Raw genomic sequence first — 8,903 nt, 5'->3', positions numbered from 1 at the left:
TGATTTCCTGTATTTTGTTGCATAGATTGTAATGGGGGTGGTATGCAGTTGACATCAGACCTTTTCTTTTTTGTCTTATCAGTTTGGTTGCTCTTCTCTGCATTTTCTCCAGTTCCCCGATTATCCTTTTTGTGAACTGGTGCCCAAAACTGAACTACATATTCCAGATGAGGTCTTACAAATAATTTGTGCAGAGGCAAAATGATATCTCCATACCTCCCAACTTTAGAACTTGACAATGAGGAGCACTTGAGTGTGGAGTTAACCCGCAGCAAGCGCCCCACATTGTGCCACAAAGTAGGTGGGACAAAGTATTAACAGTGGGAGGGGCTTATGGGGCATGGTTGAACCAGTGCCTATCAATGCAGTCTGATCAGTGCCCATCAATGCAGCCTCACCAGTGCCCATTAATGCAGCCTTACCAGTGCCCATCAGTGCAGCCTGATCAGTGCCCATGAATGCAGCCTCATCACAGGAGGCGTGCAAGAGAGAAGACAGTGCATGCATGCATGTGTGGACAGAATCAGTGGCAGGGTGGCAGCCTAGAGTGGACAGAGAGGGGTTGTTAGCTTGCACTGCAGCTCAGGAGCAAGGAGGAGAGTACCAGAAGCCACTAGGGTGTGTGTGCGGATGGGGAACAGGAGGTGATGTTGGATCTACAGCTGAAGAGAAATAGGAAGCTGCGGCCGTGTGCTTGTATACTGTGCAGCTTGGGAGAGATGTAGGGAGCAGCATTGGAGAGACTTACCGTCCAGGGAGGTGGCTGCTGTCCGAGCACATGTGGTGGATCAGGGGTTTAATCAACCTCTGAAAGCGTGTGGCTGGCCAAATGTAGTTACATGCAGGGGGCTTGGAGGGACTATCGCAGTGCTGGTAACACAAGCTGGAAGCAAAAAATAAATACTGTACTTTTCAAATTCCCCTTACCGCAGAAGGCAGGAAGTGGCGCCGGAATCGAGGGCGGAGCTGGCAGGTTCTGAAGTGGCATCATCGGTTGCTGGGACGCCAGCAGTCCTAGCAACTAAATGACAGGAAGATTGAAGTGGAGGGGGCAGAGAGGGCAATGAATGAATCCCACTGCCGGAAATTGTTCCAGCCCTGGATTCCGGGACTCCAGTCCAAATACGCTGGACCCCAAGCTATTGCACTGCATAGCTTGGTGTCATCTGCAAACACTGAAATGCTACTTTTAATCCCAGACCCTATATCATTTATAGTGACTCTTTAACTGGTCGCCGGGTCTGTATGTCCGGTGGCTGCAGCTGTTCGTGAAACTGACAGGCAGACTGCTGCCTGTCAGATGAATGTATTAGTGCGTCTCTGCTGCCGCCTGATTGTTCTCACACACCCCCGGTATTGGTGTCACCCCCCCATGCCACCACGCCCCACCATGCTTACCAGGCTCCGCTTGCCCGTCGGTGGGCCTGGGAGCTCCATGGCGGGTGCCGGCAGATGGAGGGGAAGAAGAAGAGCAGACACACATCCTCTCCTTCTTCTTGTGACCAGAAAGTGACGTCTCTGACGTCACTTCCGTGTCAAGCTTTCGGTAACCCCAGCTAGCTCAGCCAGGAAATAATGTTTTGCAATGAGATCTGCATTGCAAAACATTTAGTGGAGCACAGTGGAGACATGCAGTGTCTTTTGGATCCTGCATATCTCAATAAAGAGAACATGTCACCAAAAAAGTACTCTATAAGTATAAACACCCAGTTCACTATTCTAGGGTACTGAAAGGAAATCAGAAAAAACCCACCAAATTATTAATAATGAGAAATTAAGAGGCAAGAGCACGGGGGAGGGGTGGAGAAAGGGGGCTGAAGCGGGGAAGGCAGGCCATCAGAACTTTATTTTTGGAAGATTCTTTTTATTCATATTTTTATAAACAATACACAAAGTGCAAAAACAACAACCACCCCCCCCCCCCCCACCCGCTTCCCTGTTGTGCAATGTCCCATAAATTATAGGCAGTTAAACAGTATTAATTTGGATCAGAATTTTTTATAAAATTAAATCGCAATATGGTTTGTGTAGAAATTGTACTGTATATGCAATATTTTTTGTAAATTATTATTATTATTTTTTTTTTTTGATTTACTATTTTTCTACTAAAGTGGAGTTACCCTTTAATTACTGTTACCAAGGGAATGACAGGTTACCTGGTGACAGCAAACAGACAGAGACAGTTCCCATATATTGAGACCTCTGATCAGGGCCGCTGATAAGGGGGTATCACCAGCCCTCCTGTACCGGACACGGCTCAGCTGGGCACTGCATGTTGATGTGCTTAGCACTCTATAATGCTTGTGGATGAGTTTGGTAAGTCAGTAAAGGTTGATTACCCTTTAACATTATTATATTATGATATTTTACCCAACCCTCCTCTGCTGCTGGCAGATCTACTGTATGTGCAGAAGCCCAGTTGTGGAATTGAGGTTTTGCAAGGGCCGCACAACACTGCACTATGCTCCTGCCAGGCGCTGAAAAACTCCTTTTAGGACCAGGTACAACCTCTATGCAGGCAGTGGTGGAGGTGGATTGATCTCCTTTACCACATTACCATCTTAGCTTCTGGCAGTGACGTCATCCAAGTAGAGGTGCTGGATACAGAGAAACACACACAGGTAAGTGTGGGCTGTATACTAATGCTGTGAATGTGGGATAATGCTGGGGGGATCCCATCACTAGAGAAGGGGTTGTAATATTGGACAAGTGGTTTAATGCTGAGGAAGAGATCTATTACAGATTAAAGGGTCTAGTGCTGGCAGGGAGCCAATGCTGAGGAAGGGAGTATAATGTTGAGGGGTGCTATGCTGGAGAAGGGGGGGCTAAAGCAAGACTGGGAAAAGAAGTCTAGCGATGAGGGGAGATCTAATACTGGGGAAGGGAGTGTAATGTTGGGGGGTCCAATGCTGGAGAAGGGGGGCTAAAGCAAGAGAAGAGCCCAACACTGGGAAAAGAAGTCTAGCGATGAGGGGAGATCTAATACTGGGGAAGGGAGTGTAATGTTGGGGGGTCCAATGCTGGAGAGGGTGGGCTATAGCTAGGGAAGAGACTAATGCTAAGAAAGGGTGTTTAATGACGAGGGAGAGGTCCAATGCTGGGGAAGGGGTCCACTGCTAAAGTTTTTAATTGGACATGTATAGACTTTTTCAATAAGGTAAAAAATGTTTTTCATTTTAAATAATTGACCTTGCCCAATCAGAAATAATAACATGATGCAAGAAGCCTATACAAAAGGCCACCAATTTTCAGGGGTGCCATTTATTTTCGGTGAAATAAATGAAAAACTCTTATTTCAATAAATGATTGATTTCATTCCTCATAGATAAAAATAGCAATACTTTCATTAGTAAATGTTGTTATATTTGTTCACAAATTGATGGAAGGTTCCACGTTTTGGTGATTGTAGTAATTATAGGACAACCCTCTTGTCATTTTTGATAAGATGTCTGTTCATCTGTGACTAGCTATAATGGCCAACTTGTACAAAGGATGCATGCACAGCTTTACTGCTTGGCACACATGACGTGTTGAACTTGGGGTTCTCTATGAAGCCCATTCTTATTCCATGAAGATTCTTATCACTTACCAATTTGTTGAGATAGGTGTATGTGGTTATCTTGTACAACATATGTGTGAGGCAAACATTAGAACTGACCGTCTTGCCTTCAGTTGGTAGGAATGTTATTTCATACATGTATCCAACCTGACTTCTTATATGTTCACAAGAGAAAATGTTTTTTTGTTCAGCTTATTTTAACATGACCCTTTATTATAGAATAAATTGCAACTTATGAATCTTTTGAAAATAAAATCAGAATGTTATTTGGTTTACATTCTTTATCCTGGGCGGAATACAAATGCACGCCACACTATTCAATTATTTATTTGTGAAAAAATAAATCAATTTTTTTTTTTTTAGGTTTTCAAACGCTTTAAGAAGAAAAAAAGGGAAGAAAAGAGCCATATAAACTGGTTGGGACTTCATTTCAGTTTGCACAAACTGTATGCCCTGTATGTATCTTATCATAAATCAGTAACTCAGATAATTACAATTACAAAGACGTTAAGATACCCAATGAATATAAGATTATTTGCAGGAAATGTGATATTCAAAGCACTGATGTTTCTGGATAAGAAGATAGAAAGAGAAAAAAAAAATCTCAGAAAGAATTTATTTTTATGAGTTCAAAAGTACTGGAATGCCACAATTATCACAGATTAAAGCAACCTGTATTTGAAACGAATATTATAAATTGCCTCCCAAACTTAAAACTAGAGGGTGCAAAATCTAGTGCAGTGGTGCATGGTAGCCAATCAGCTTCTAAATTAGGCTTTGAAAATAAAAAATAAAAATGGAAGCTGATTGGTTTCTATGCAGAGCTGCACCAGATTTTGCACTCTCCAGTTTTGGAAGATCAATCTCTATGTCTGTATGTGAAATTGGGACCCCAAAAACATCAAACCCCAGGGGTTCTAATATGTAATTATTGACACCTTACTAGAAAGCTAGTACTTTGAAGCACCTGCTACTCTCTCCTAATCCACACTATTGGCTAGCATTGGTGTAGCATTGCATAGTAACCAATCCAAACCAATCAGAAATTAGCTATCAGGATTTTATGAGTTAAAAAAATGTCAAAAGAACACACCATTTAGTTTTATATGGTTTGTTTTATAAAGCAAGGCCGGTTCATACTGTATTATAAGAAACATTTTCTTGGTGTAGGCAATAGGAGAGTGCAACTTCTGTATGCGCCCATTTGGGTAGATTGATCTCTCTGCCAATGCTGACTTAACACTTGGCAGAGGCAGTGGCAGAGGCAGTGGTACAGGAATGGCAGAGGCAGTGGTGTATCTTCAGGTAAGTAACAATTAATATCAATAATCTTTTTTTTGCTGTCTGCGAGGGAATCATTCTTCCCATTGATCACCAATATAAGGGGTATTCATTCCACTAACTACCAATGTACTGGGGTATTCTTCCCAAAGAGAACCAAACATGAGGCATTGTTTCAAATGATAAGAAATGTTACTGGTCAGTACACTCCTGATTAAAGGGGACACATTACTACTGACTAATAATATAATGTGGCACTCACCACCAATGTAAGAAGGTATGTCTCCACTAAATACCAATTTGAAGGGCAGTCACCAATGTAAGTGCCAAGAGCTTAAGCCTTTCAGATTTGACTGTATGTAAAAATGGAATGAAAGCTCAATTATTTGATTTTGATGTCATTGCCCAGAGCCTCTGTGAAAATCTCTTGCCTCTGGAACTCTAGATGCTGATCAAAAGGAATCAGACAAAGCAGGGGTGCACCTATAGGGGGCGTAATTGCCCCTTGTACACCTGGAAAGGAGGGGTAGCATATAGAGAAACCGATCCCATCCATGATCCTCCTGCAGATGCTGAAAGCCTGCTTCTCCTTTTCTCCCTCCCATAGGCATTCAGTGGCTACAGGAGTAAAATGGAGGGACTTGGTTCTTCTATATGCTGCCCCCGGCCCCCCTTCTATCCAGGTCATGCTGTCCCTGGGGACCTGTGTGCTGTCCTGCTTCGCTGTGTACTCTCCCAGTCCTCCTCACCCCCTGCAGAACTGCTGGTTTCTCCCCTCCCTTCTCCCACCAGCCGCTGTGGTGGGATGCTGTCAGGATGGATGGGAGGCCCACCCTTTGTAGCTATAACAGCTTCAACTCTTCTGGGAAGGCTGTTCACAAGGTTTAGGAGTGTGTCTATGGGAATGTTTGACCATTCTACCAGAAGTGCATTTGTGAACTCGCTCATCCATGTCTTTATGGACCTTGCTTTGTGCACTGGTGCGCAGTCATGTTGGAACTGGAAAGGGCCATCTCCAAACTGTTCCCACAAAGTTGGGAGCATGAAATTGTCCAAAATGTCTTGGTATGCTGATGCCTGAAGAGTTCCCTTCACTAGAACTAAGGGACCAAGCCCAACCCCCACACCATAATCGCCCATCGGTCCATAAAGACAAGAATGAGTGAGTTAGTTGTGGAGGAACCTTTTGGATGAATTAAAGCAGACAATGCGAGCCAGGCCTTCTCATCCAACATCAGTGCCTGATCTCACAAATGCGCTTCTGAAAGAATGGTCTAACATTCCCATAGACACCCTCCTAAGCCTGAAGTAAGGGGGCTCTCTGGGTACCCTGATGTAATGAGGGGGGCTCTGCAGATCCCGATGTAAGTAGGGATGTTCTCTGGGGACCCTGATGTAATGGGGGAGCACTCTGGGAACCCTGATGTAAGGGGATGCTCACTTGGGACCCTGATGTAAGGAGGGGCTCTCTGGGGACCCTGATGTAAGGAGGGGCTCTCCGGGGACCCTGATGTTAGGAAGGGGCTCTCTGGGGAACCTGAAGTAAGGGGAGCTCCCTGGGGACCCTGATGTAAAGAGGGGGGCTCTGCGGATCCTGATGTAAGTAGGGGGGCTCTCTGGGGACTCCGATGTAAGGGGAAGGCTCTCTGGGGATCCTGATGTAAGTGGGGTGGGAGGCCCTCTGGAAACCCTGATGTAAGTAGGGAGGCTCTGGGGGCCCTGATTTAAGTGGGGGGCTCTCTGAGGACCCTGATGTATACATGTGTATGCCCGTCCAAGCTTTTGACTTTCTTTATTTCGCTGCTGTGGGCTCTAGCCCCAGATCTTTTGTAGATCCAGCAACGTCTCTGCCTGAATGATTATATCTGACATGAACAACTTGTTTTATGTGCCATGACGCCAAAGGAAATGTTTAGCTGTTTAGTATTTCATTGTTACATCTTCAGTGATACAGAAAATGTCATGTACAGAAAAACATGATCATTATCACTATGTCTCACCAGTGAAAGGTGATGTGTGCGCCCCCCTGTGGAATAACATGTTTTCTGGATTGTTTTACCATTATTGTCAAGACAGTCATTTTCAACAGTTAAAAAAACTAAGAATAGTGTGCGTAGTTGTTGATTATTCCATGACACGGAACATCCATCATCTGTTATTGTTCTCGCTGTTTTGAATAAAATGAATAATGAAATGCAAAAGCTGATTGGTTCTTGTAAGTTACTGCAACTGTTTTATTAATTAACCCCTAAGTATATGTAAACACAATCATTAAAATCTCACATGTTTAACATGTTAATATTATTTCAGTAGTAATTTCCAATATTTTTAAATTACACCTTTCGACAAAATAAAAGCTGGTGATCCTGCCATAATGGTCCTTGTTCAGGCACGTCCTGTTATAGGATGACTCAGTCTCTGTCTACCTGTTGTGTTTTTGCATTGCCACCATGTTACAAAGACTTCAAATGGAAGCTAAAAGTGGCTGTTTGAATACACATTATGCAGACATTGTACAATGTCACCATAAAGAAACCTGAGAAAAGCCCTGCATCTTCACTGAGGTGCATGCATGTAGACAGGAAGTGTGTGCAAAGAGGCTACAGGGGATCAGCAGCACATAGATACAAAAAAAATATGAGAAAAGTTGAAAACAAGTGTTTTATTAAAATGTACAAATAACCAAAGTGTTTATGATACCTGGTATGCTGGCAAACTTAATGCTATTCAGTTAGTATTTATCTACCTTAAGTCTAAAGTTTAGCCCAAAAAAATAAAATAAAAAATTCTCCACCACTTTAGTTACATTACTTATGTAATGAACTAATGAAGTATGTTCCATGGTGTGCAGGGTGCACACTATAATGAAGAATGCCCCATGGTGTGCAGGCTGCACGCTATAATGAAGAATGCCCCATGGTGTGCAGGCTGCACGCTATAATGAAGAATGCCCCATGGTGTGCAGGCTGCACGCTATAATGAAGAATGCCCCATGGTGTGCAGGTTGCACGATATAATGAAGTATGTCCCATGGTGTGCAGGGTGCACACTATAATGAAGTATGTCCTATGATGTGCAGGGTGCACGCTATAATAAAGTATGTCCCATGGTGTGCAGATTGCACGCTATAATGAAGCATGTCCCATGGTGTGCAGATTGCACGCTATAATGAAGTATGTCCCATGGTGTGCAGGTTGCTGGATTCTGTAGAAATCTTCACTGCAGGACTGCCCTGTCCTCTTCCTGCCACTGAACTTCCAGCCCCACAATTGTTAACAGCTTCAGGGCTCAGCTGTACTAAACACAATCCGACTGGTACAAACCCCATCCTGCCCTCTTCTCCATTGAGGAAAGTTCTTTCATTGGTTAAACTGCTTTCACCTGTAAACAGGTGAGAGAATTCTGTGACTAAGCTGAGACTCTCCCCCGGTCACAGATCACATTTTTTTTTCTCAGTGGAGGAGTTAGGAGGGGATGTGTCCCTGTCACCCTCTTTAGTGCAGCAGAGCCTGGAGACCTGAAGCTGGAACCTGGTGACCCGAAGCTGGTAACCCCCTGAATGTTGGAAGCTCAGCAGCAGGAAGAGGACAGGGCAGCCCTGCAGTGAAGATTTCTTCAGCAGCCTGTAAATTCTGAGACCTACTTCATTGCAAATAAGTATTGTAACTAATGCTGTAAAGATTTTGTTTTTTACTAAGCTTTAGCTTTAATCTGAGAGTGTGAAATAGTAGAGCTTCCACCAAACCTCACTTGTTATTTTTAAAGCTACAAGCTTTCGGCACTGAGATCTTGATCCCGGCTTTACGATCCAGTGAGTCACTAACCTGGAACAAGTCTTAGGTCTCTTGCAGTGTAAAGAAAATATATCATAAATATTAAACATTTAATGTACAGAGATGAGTGCTTCCCATTGTAGTCAGATAATTGTAAAATGTGAACATAAGCCGACATTTGTAATTCTGAATGGGTATTGGTACGCTCAATAGTCTGCTGGCTTCTTAGACACCTATAAAACATTATTCTGCAATAGTTTGTGTATCAATCCCTTCTTTCCAGGTCTTAA

Source organism: Lithobates pipiens, unplaced genomic scaffold, assembly GCF_037356315.1.
Source record: "Lithobates pipiens isolate NorthernLeopardFrog02 unplaced genomic scaffold, aLitPip1_a1.2 Scaffold_8, whole genome shotgun sequence".
NCBI classification, from domain to species: Eukaryota; Metazoa; Chordata; class Amphibia; order Anura; family Ranidae; genus Lithobates; species Lithobates pipiens.
The sequence above is the reverse complement of the archived record's forward strand: the minus strand, read 5'-3'. Positions refer to the sequence as shown.